Genomic DNA, 11,874 nt, shown 5'->3' with positions numbered 1-11,874 from the left:
GTTGGATAGCTTTGCGGTTGAAGTTCAATTGCCAATTGTACTTGATTGATGAACCCTCGAAACTTTGATCTCGTACCATCAAATTTCTCAGGTAAGGCAATTCTTGGTTCTCTAGTGCTTATAGGGTGTTGTACAATTGGAGAAGGAACGTGATTTGTTGTAGATGTTGAAGCAGCTCCGATCATCTCTATATCCCCACTTTCTGCTATTCTTGTTCTTTCCTGTGTTGGTGAATTGAGTTGATGCATCGCAAGCATTAACTCCCTCATTTGCTCTTGCATTTGTGCCATTGCACTCTTCATTTCAACAAGCTCTGCCATAATGATACTAAGAAGAAAAATTTGTTTGATATTGCTCAAGACAAAAGAAAAGAAAGACTTGATAACAAAGAAGATACTAAGAACAATATCAGTTTAGAAGTGGGTAATCCGCAAACTTCTAATACGCTTATGTCTTGTCAAGAGAAAGGGGTAATCCACTCTTACTCAAGAAAAAACAAAGCTCTGATATTATAAGTGTACTCTTGTCAATCTGTCAAGGACAAAGACTCGATGAGGGAAAATATACACAAAAAGGCTATCTCGATATAATAAGTCAAAATATAAACAAGTAGGTATATTAAAAGGAAACTGGAATGGCTATTGCCACAAGACAAGAAACTAAAGACTCTTGAACCTGGACTAGAAGCAAGAAAGGAGTTGACAAGAGTGAAGAAGCCTTCACTCTTGTTTCTATATATACTATCTAAGTAGGGGCTATGTGGCGACGTTCTATAGGACCTCCAATATGTGTTGACTTTGTAGGACACATGCCTTGACTTACAAGGCAAGTTTTTCTACGTGTGGGCCACATAGTTAGCTTGATCTTCAAGCTAACAACGTGTGTGGCACATGGCCAACTTGTTGACCACGTTTCTAATCCAAAAAGTCAATTAAAGACACCTATGAAGTCAAAGCAGCATCTAGGAAGTTTCTAGGAAGCTTCTATATATAATATTATAGAATTAACTTACTTTTATCTATATTTACTTACTTCTACCTATTTCTATATGTAATTATTAGCTTACCTGATTATGGTCGTGACATAGGATGGTGGTTTATGTGGAATCTACCATAGAACCTTTTAGAAAGGCTTTTTAGATAAATCTAAAACTTTTTCTACCTCCAACTCTTGATTATTATCTACTTTTAGAGGAAGAAGTGATATTTATCTTCTTTCAAAGATATTCATTGTTTTATATGATTCTAGAAGAGATATGTGGAATATGAGATGGATCTTCATAGACTCCTATAGATATAATCAATAAGCAACAAGATTGACTTATTTATAGATAATAAATAATTCAAGCCTAAGATAATCCAACTTGTTGTAAGAATAGGTAGTCTTGATATTATGACAAAGTAACCATACCTTGTTGGCAATGTAGAGAAGAAATTATTCCTTACAATAGGATTTAAGATTAGTCTTTTATTGATCTTAAGTTTCTTTTAAATGTACCTTTATTGTTGTATATAGCTCAAATAAATGATTTTTTAAATCTTCCTTTATAAGATTATCAAATTTTGAGAAGTCAAAAGCATTAAGACATAGATGATAATTATAATTAATGAAAAATATATTTATTGTTTAAAAGAATGTATCATATTATTATAAGCAAAGTCTACCAATGATAAAAGAGTTATTCAATTATCTTTTTGGTAGTTGATGGTACATCTTAAATATTGCTCCAAAACTTGATTAACATGCTTTCTTTATCAATCAATTTAAAGATGAAAAGTTGAAGATAAATTTATATCTATTTTTAGAATCTAAAAAAAGATTGTCTAAAATCTTATTACAAATTGAGTCCTCCTATCTAATATAATATCCTTAAACAATCTATAATAGCCATAGACATTGTCAAAGAAAAGCTTAGCCATTTCTTTACCTATGATACATTTTGTACATGGTACAAAATATGCCATCTTAGTAAAATAATCTACTATCATAAATGTAAGATCATATAAACCTAAAATTGAAAGATCTATTATAAAATCTATAGATACATAAGTTCATAGATGTTTTGAAATAGATAAAGGCTCAAAAAGTCAATAAGGTTAATAGACAAGAATTTTTGATATTAAACAAATATCACATGACTATACAAAATCTATAACTATTATCCAAATTTGGGACTAGCAAAAACCTTTAGATATGAGTTTCAAATTTGGCACTAATAAAAAACTTTAGATATGAGTTCTAAATTTTTATTGTATTTAAAATATTGGGTTGAAAGATAGTTCTTATGAACTTGAAAAATACATAATTGTGTTTTGCCTTTTGGAATAAATAATTTTCCTTCAAAATAAAACAAATTATTATTGAATTTGAATTTAGAAGTGTTATGAAGCTTAAATAGATTATTGATAATATCATGAATAAGATGATTAGAAGACATACTCAATTAGACTCGCTTGAAAAAAAATAGAATTAATAATTAATTTTGATTTTATTGCTTAAAGATAAAAATACTCTACTTTCAAGAAAATCATTCTATTTTTTATCAAAAGCTGAATTTCCTTCTTTTGTTATAAGATAAAAATACTTAGAGAGGACAAATGATAAATCTTGTTATTTTTCGAGTTGCCAAGTGACCTTGAAATCAAATCTTTATAAGGACATCGTCCAATGGACTTCGCAACAATTCAAAACATGTATTGACATGAAATACTTAAGTTTTTTATGATTTATATATATTGTGATTAGAGTAGAAGCACCTTTTAGATAATGATGCCACTCTTAAAATGAATCCACAATTACTAGAAACTCTTTGTCATAGATCTTATAGTTAATCTTATTACTAAAAATTTCCTCAAATGAAAAGCTACCTAGTAGAGCTTGTCATCAATTCCTATTTGTGATAAAATTATAATTATATCAAAGATTGATGCATTTTTTTCTATAAAAAATATCTTAAAGAATTATAAGCAATATAAAATTGATACAAAAATAAAAGTTATCTTCAAGGCTTCAAAAATTGTTTCAACTTCTTTGCTCCAAACAAGTTTGTATTTACAAGTTAGATATATAAGAAAAGTTGTAACTTAATTTTTTTTTTTTAATAATGATCTAGTAATAATTGGAAAATTTTAAAAAAATTATACATTTCTAACTGTTTTTAGAATCATCAAATCAATGATAGTTTGGATCTTCTTTGGATCCATCGTTAGACCATCAATTGAAATGATATATTCTAAAAAGTCAACTTGAATAGTATAAAATATATATTTTTTTGTCTTAATATATAATCATATATCTCTAAGTTTTGTAACCGATGATGAATATCAAATTTATATATTTTTATATTCTTAGAATAGATTAAAATTTTATCTAAATATTAAAAAATAAAATCATTAAAAATTTTAAAAAAACATCAATCATAAGATGTTGAAAAGCAGATGGTGCATTCATGAATCCAAAAGGCATAACATTATATTTGAAACATCCATACTTAATTCAAAAATTGATATTCTATTCAATTCTTTCTTTGATATAGACTAAATTAAATATTCTTCTAAAATCTATTATAATATAGATCCTTCTTTGATTGAGTTGATTAAGAATTCTTAAATTAAAGATGAAGAATATCTATTTTTGATGGTGATCTTATTAAATTATTGACAATCTATTCACATCCGTAGAGATCCATCTTTTTTTTCTTTTAAATAAAATACAAACTCTTGTTGGAGATTTAAAATGACATATGAAGTTTTTAGCCATGTTTTCACCAATATATTTTTTAATACAGTTAATTCATTTTATAATAGGTTATAGATTAGTGTGAATGGTAATTGAGTTCTTTCTTAAAGATCAATAGAATAATCATAGAAACAATATTTTAAAAGAATATCTATCTATATATATATATATATATATATATATATTTTAAATATCTTAATAATGTAGGTATTGGCTTGAAATGTTGCTTGAAATCTTTTTTCCATCAATAATAAGTATGGCATATATAGCAAAAGTTGACCCTTCTTTTGTAACATGCATGAAAGGTCTTCCACCTATCAATAATAGTTTAGATGTATTGATCTTATGTATTTCTATTTGCCTAGCAATATCTTGAATCAAAATATGAAAAAAATTAAGGTTATAAGAAATCCAATCTATTTAAAGATAATATTTTTTTAGCTTAGATAATCCTAAAATAATTGAATTAAAAAGAGATTTAATCATATTAAATATTATTAAACTATTATAATTACTAGTTACTACATCTAAAGAAAAACTCTCAGAGATAACATCTCCAAAAGACAAGAAAAAACCATCTATGACTTTTAGATATATAGATTTAGTTTTCTTGACTAAAAAGATTTCTTATATTTTGACAAAATCTTTGTTTATAAAACAAGTTGAGGCTCTTGAATCTAATAATGTAAAGACTTTGTAATTTTTAGGTTCTAAATAAATATCTATTATAAAAGAAGGTGAAGAATTTGATGAGAGAATAGGATCTTTATTAGGTATTATATATGATTCTAGGTGCATGGTTTTTATTATAGCTAGAGAAACTCATTTTTTAACACATTATTTTTTTTTCAAAATTATGCTATTCATTTTATGATTGTTTTACTTCTTTGGATAAAATTGAGTAATGTGATTAACTAATCTATAATATAAGCAATAAACCTCCTTAACATCAAGTTTTTTGTTGTCCTACGAGGGATTTAAAATATATTGTATCAATTTGCATTTGCTCCACTTTTAATGAATAAATTTATGAAAACTTAAGAATTGCTATCATTACTTGATTTATTCTTCTTCAATGCAATCTTTGTTCTTGATTACTTTTAAATATTCAATTATTGCATGCAATGGCTTAAAAAATATATATATATTCTAAAAAATTTGCTTTTGATATAATTAATAAAAATATCTTTGACATTATTATTTAATCCAAATCAAAATTAATTCATAAAGACTTTGTCATTTCAATCCATATTGAAAGTAAGATTTTAGAATTGAGCGGCATATATGGTAGCTGATCATGATTCTTATTATAAAGATAAGAGTTTGATCTTTGCTATTCTTTCTTGATCACTTTTTCCAAATGAGGCCATAAATACTTTTAGGAATGAATTCAAATCACAAAGGAATTGATTTTCAAAGAAAGAAAGTCAATGTTTCCAAAGAAGGACTTCTCTTAACCAAGTGGAGGACTTATGAACCTTGACATTTCAAAATGAACTTTTGGATATCAAGGCCCCCCTTCCTTATATAAAAATTATAAAAAATATTATAAGAAAATGTTAGTTTACTTGTAAATGCAAATCACAATGAGTTACATTGAATGCAAAAGATTGCAAACAATGGCCTAGGAATTGTCAACCACAGTCCAAAAATATCAATTATTATCTATATATATATATATATATATATAAACAAGAACCGATTCACATGTGACTTGATGAAAATCACAGTTTAATAATATATATATATATATATATATATAATCTTTTGTTTTTGTCTCATGCATAGTTTTCATTTTCGGTCATGTACAGCACCCCCACTTCATGCGACTGCAACGCCCAAAAGAAACGGCAGATGGATCCACGTCCCACTCCACGTCCTCGGCCACGTCGATGTCCGCGATATCGTCTACGTCACCATCCACATCGTCGATCAATCCATCGTCCACGTCATCGTGGTCCACCCTGGCACCACCATGATCACGGAACGAGCAAGCCAAGCAAAGCACGGCGATGCTCTTGGCTGTTGCTGTTGATACGATTCCCGAGGCGGTGGGGAGCAAAGCATGCAATCTCCTGAAGAATCCCAATCCCATAAATGCCTCGCCACTTGGTTCCATCCCCCTCAGAAGACCGTGCGCAATTATTTCTGCTCAGACTCGGACACTGTCTCTCTTCCTCATCGGTACAATGAGAGCAGAAACAGAGAAGCGAGAGAGAGAGAGAGACTGAGACTGAGAGAGAATCGAGAGCAAGACAGAGCCTTTCTTTTCTGTTTCAAAGCTGCCGTGGAGCATCCGTCTTCGCATGGGCGTCGTCTTCTCGGGTAGAGAGCACTCACGAGATTCCTAGTGACCTCGGCCATATCTCTTCCACAGGGAGGAGGAGACTCACCAGCGGCACCTCGTTGGGCCTCCTTGGCTCCCAACTCGTGGCAGCCTACTTCGCCTTCATGTTCTGCGCCTGCATGAGCATCACGTGGGGGGGTCCACGGCAGACTGGTAAAAAAAAAAAAAAAAAAAAAAAAAAACTCCAGGAGAGCCGAGTACAAACTGTGCCTGACCCAGCACATTCCAACTGAATTGCAGTTTGGGAAAAGTAACTTACGCCTACAGTCTTTCTTTCTGAACGTTTGAGTCCTTTCGGGTACGGCGATCGAGCTGAAAACCAAGCAGCCGTGATGTGCTCTTTTGCAGTCCAGAAACGCAACACCGGCGTTCTCACAACCGCGTGACTGACCCTCAAACCAGTGCCACTGTAGTTTGCTCGAGACAGTTCTATTTTTTAACTAATTCAGTTGCTTTTCTTTGCAACAACTCAGTCATTCCAAGTTTCACAGTAGCTGTGTCATGAATAGTACACTTTTTTATTTCAACACCTTAAGTAATAGTATGATTTTTTAGGAAAGACAACACACTGCCAAGATTGAATCCTTGTCACGCGAATATCTGCAAGCGCGGTTCTGAGAATCCCAGCCATCTCCGCCACATCATCGCATTCAAGCTTGACATGCACGAGAATTCCGGCCGGCAGCCTGCATGTCTTGTTAGAAAACAGCACACACAAAGGAGTCGCGTCGTCAGCTTTTTCTAAGCTTTCTCAGGCAGGAAGAAAGGTGGCATATTGCTTCCCTTCCACACATGCAGTACCGTATTCTCCCTTGAATGCTGCTTTTGCTGCTGCTGCTGTTTCTTCTCCTCTTCCTCCTCCTTCTTTTGCTTCTTCTTCTTCTTCGTCGTCATGTTGTTCAGTACATTTGTACTCCCTGCCTGCTTGTGAAATCTGCGCAGCTAACTCCACTCCTGGGATGGCTCCCATCGCTCCCAGTACCTCGTCCCAGTCTCTCTCTCACTGTTTGTGTGCGCGCAGGTGTCTCCCCTCCTAAGCTGCCGCCACCGAACTATTCTCAAGGCCTTTCACCGCGGTGGATGGATGTACTTGAATAATAGATGAACTGTCGAATAGATGAATGAACACGTGGTCGGTGCACCCAACAAAGAGAGATAGGTCCTGCGTGGGCCTAGTAAGTTTAGTGTTGTATGTGTGTGGCATAAAGAATGTATTCTATATATATATATATATGAGTATATGAGGGTCTGGCAAACCGATGGACTGATTGTAAGAATTAAAAGGGAGGGTGGGAGATGGGAACCTTAGGATTTTCTGAAAACTTGGGCTACGTTGAGTAAAAAGAATGAATGGAAGAGAGAAAGACACAAAGCAATGTCATCCTTGTATTTGTCGATGGTGTGTATGTACATATGGCACATGGAGGAATTATTGTGCTTGAGGTATGGAAAAATGTTGTATGATTTGGAGGATACAAGGTAAGAAAAATGTAAGAAATAACATTCAGGCTTCTTGTAATATTTGTACCTATGATTATTTGAGTTTCGAAATCTACAATTTGTTGATGGATTATATAAAGTAGTATGCTATTGGAAAATGCAATTAAAATGTGGTTAGTATTTGTTAGGAAGAGATTAAAAACCTTTTTTAAAAATTAACTAAAATAATTATGGAAGATTTTTTTTTTTTTTTTTTTTTTTTCCGGTTAGTATGCAACAGAATTTATCTTAGCAATTTTGGCTTGAAAATGAAAGCGGTTGTAATTTGGTTATTAATTCGTGCTCTTGAATGAGTTTTGATAAAACTTCCACATCTTATTAATTTATGATTTTCCTACAAATTTTTGTCTCTTCTTTACATAAACTCTTCAAAAATGAAAAATGGTCATGCTCCACTATAACATGTGTAGTATTGTAGGTTAATTGATTAACTATTCATCAAAAAAAAAAAAAAAAAAAAAAAAAAAAAAACTACCTGTTTGTACTAAACCTTAACTTTTTAAAGAGTTTATAAAAAACATTTTATAATAATTAAGTTACATCATATACTAAACTTTTTAGAATCAATTAGCATGAATAATTATTAATCATACTGCTTTTAGGGAACATAAGAGTTCAACACATATTTTCTGTTTTCTTTAATACACTCAAATATGTATTTAAAAAACTGAAGTAAAATTTCCAACGTTGATGCATCATGATGTAATTTGGATTCTAAAAGAAAAATAAAGGATTTTGGAGATATCTCCTAAATTTGCCCATTGGCCATCAAAATAAAATCAACTATAGAAATTTGACCTTTTCAAAATACATTAGTATTCTTATTTTATTTGAAGCTTTATATATGAATTATTGACTATATATATATAATTTTTTTTTCTTTTAAAAAAATAAATTATAAATTTATAGGCTTATTATTTATTACTTGTATATTTCTAGGAAGATAAATCTTCAAAGTTAATTTTGACCTATGATATATTTGAAGTTAAAATTAAAGGCTTTATTAGAAATTTTTGAAAATTAACCAAGGAGATATATTTATTATATTTCTTGTTAGCTTTGAAAAATTTAAAGATAAATTATGTTTACATTAACCATTGGATCTACTCTATTTTATAATATTTTGGTCGTGTATTTAAATTTAGGGCTATAATCTAGTGCCTTCATTGATATAAATATAAAGTTTAAAGAGATATTGCCATAGGGTTTAACAGCACAGAACTTAAATAGAAAATTATCTATTTTTTTAAATTTAGTTCCAAGCATCTCTTTTTGAACTGATACAAAATTAAATACTATATGCAAAGATGCAAAAAAGCATGGTAATTTTTCAAAAATAACCAAATAGAATAAACTAAACTCTAACTTGTAAAGCCTTTATTTATTATGTATGTATATATATATATATATATATATATATATATATTTAGTAATGTATTGAGCATGTATATGTTTTCTATTTATTTTTTTTCTGATAAAAAGAGATAATAATTGATATTATAATATCCAATAAGCTAAAGTAATTTGATGATGTAGTTTTTAACAGTCTTCCAATAGGATTTTAATTTTTTGATTTCTATTGCATTTGGTGCTAGAACTTTATTATTAGATAGTGCTTTGGTTGTCCTCTATAATTCATCTATTGTAAAAAAAATTTCTAAAGATATTATAGTTTTCAGTAAGTTTTTAGAGCTATGATTTATTAATAATTTGAAGTTTTCATTTTATAGATAAAATAATTTTTATAGGCGTGTTTAAGAATACCATAAGAATATCTTTAAAAAATAAGTATGATTTATTAAAATTTATAGTATTTTTTATTACTTTAAAATATATTTTTTGTATTTTAATTCTATTTCTTTTTAGTTCTTTGAAAGTATTTGTGGATTTTTATTTTTTATATCCTCTATACTTCAAATTTTATAATTTAAGTAAAGAAAGTGTTATTTTTATCTCTTTAGCATGCTTCAAATTTTTATATTGTATAACTCACTATATAGGCTATTGTACATAGTACTAGTGTGTTTTATTATTCTACTTCTTTTTTTGACCAATCTTGCTTATTCTTTGCTAAAATACTAATATAAGCATAAAATATCTTGAATTTTGTAAAAAAATAGAAATACGTTCATTTTCTCTCATATATCTATTTATTACATGTTATTTCTTAATTATTCAAAAATATACTTATTAAAATTGTTGTATTCTTTAATTTATTCGTTTATGACAAAATATAATTATTCATTTTATCTCTTTATCTATCTATCTATCTATATATATATATATGTATATATATACATATATATATATATATATATATATATATATTTTCTAGTACTTAATGTATAAATTCTATTCACTTGCTTTCTAAATTTTCTTGATTTTATTTATTTATTTATTTTATATATCTTTGTTATTCTTCAAAATCTATTGTTGCCACCAATTACAAATACCTTACTTTTTTTATTCTTATTTTTTTATATTTTAATTACTCCTTGCATTCTTTCACAATGCTTCTTATAATCTTTGTTTATATAGTCTTCTTTCTTCATGCTTTATATTTATAAATTTTGTTTCTACTTTGTTGTTGTTTCTTTGCTCATATTAGTATTGGTTGCTTTTGACTTGGTTACCATTTTTTTAATACACACTTTATTTCTCTAAAAAATTTACAATACACACATTATTTCTCTAAAAAATTTACAATACACACTCACATACTTTTTCTAAATTCTTTTTATACTTGAAAGTTGTTAGAACATATTATTGTCTTTGTGTAATTAATTTCTAATTCCAAACACACAATTAATATCTTAGATTTGGTTGATATCTTAAATTAGAAATGTTATATTTTTTTTATAATCATTAATCAATTTATCACATATCTTTAAATATTTAAAGTTAATAAATTATGTTTCATATCTTAGAATAACTTTTGACATCCTATTAAGAATCTTTTTTTACTACATCCTCTTAATTATTTTGGGAACTAATTTATTTAATTCTATTTTTACACTGGTATTCCCTTAGTTGGTTAATTTTAAACTTATTTTTACATTGCAATTTTAACAAGTACTATTTCTTCAAAAAAAGTACATTACATTTAATATTTTAAAAAACTATTACATTTTTGTTAAAGATGGTACTATCAAGCATTCTGAACTGAGCATCCTTCTCTTAACCTTTTCTATTAAAAGTCTTTATAAAACAATACCATTTCTAATTAATATTTTGTTTCAGTTTTTAATTACTGTTAGCTTCTTATGTTCACATAACCTTCAAATTAATTCTGCAACTTTTTAAGAAGATGTGATTTTTTTATTACTCATATTAAAATTATTTATATTTATATGAAGGCTTGTTAGGCTTTTTAACATATATACCTTCATTGTATATATTGTCTTGGATTGTGGTTGAAGATTGCATACTTTCTCAAAAGCATACTATTTTAAACCTTTTCTACTCAAAATATAATGTTGTTGCAATTTTAAAACAAAATTTTGACAACACATTATTCTATATTATATTATATTATATTATACTTCATTTATATTCATTTTGGTTATTTTTCCTATTTTATTTAACATGATTAATTTTCCTAGATTTAAAGAAATTTTGGTTCCTACTTATATATTATTGTTACTAATTTTATGTAATTTTTTACATATTTTAAATTTTTTTATACAACCAATATTTAATAATATTTGATTCTATAGATTGTATGAACATAAAACTTGGATCTTATAGACAAGAAGTCAGAATCAATGAGGATAGGCTTGTCATTACTTGTAATAAAATTGACCATTCTAAACAATAAATACAAAAACTTTTGTGGAATTTTCCACCATATTCATTTAATAATTTACTAATTATATTTTTTAATTTCTTACTTTTGCTTCTAAAATTCCCTAATTTTATTTATCAAAATAACCCAAATTAGGATTTTAATAGAGTGTTGTATTATAGATAGAAAAAATTGATCAAAATTTGGTTAGTATTCCTATTGATTGTGCATGTTCTATAAAAGATCTATACAGATTAAATAACCTTATATATATATATATATATATATTTAAATATATTTATTTGAGATTTTAATTTTGATTTTCGAAATTCTTTTCTAAATGATATGCCTATTACTAGTATATTCCAAATTTTTGATGGTCATTAGATAAACCATTGATAAAAAATTAGATTTTTCGGATTGTCTATTAAAAATCCATTGATCAAAATATATTTTACTAGATGCAACATCTACTTTTTTATTTTTTATTTTTTATTTTTTTTCT

General features: G+C 28.1%; 1 long non-coding RNA gene across 1 annotated transcript; it reads left to right on the top strand.

Moving 5' to 3' along the window:
* The first annotated feature begins 5,262 nt into the window (after positions 1-5,262).
* LOC149987936 (uncharacterized) lies at positions 5,263-7,779 on the top strand. Its single transcript, XR_016506054.1, has 2 exons — positions 5,263-6,852; positions 7,107-7,779. It is a non-coding gene; the product is annotated as an uncharacterized LOC149987936 (long non-coding RNA).
* The last annotated feature ends 4,095 nt before the right edge of the window (positions 7,780-11,874 follow it).

Source organism: Physcomitrium patens, chromosome 13 (genome assembly GCF_059467195.1).
Source record: "Physcomitrium patens ecotype Gransden chromosome 13, ASM5946719v1, whole genome shotgun sequence".
NCBI lineage: Eukaryota > Viridiplantae > Streptophyta > Bryopsida > Funariales > Funariaceae > Physcomitrium > Physcomitrium patens.
The sequence above is the reverse complement of the archived record's forward strand: the minus strand, read 5'-3'. Positions and strand labels throughout refer to the sequence as shown.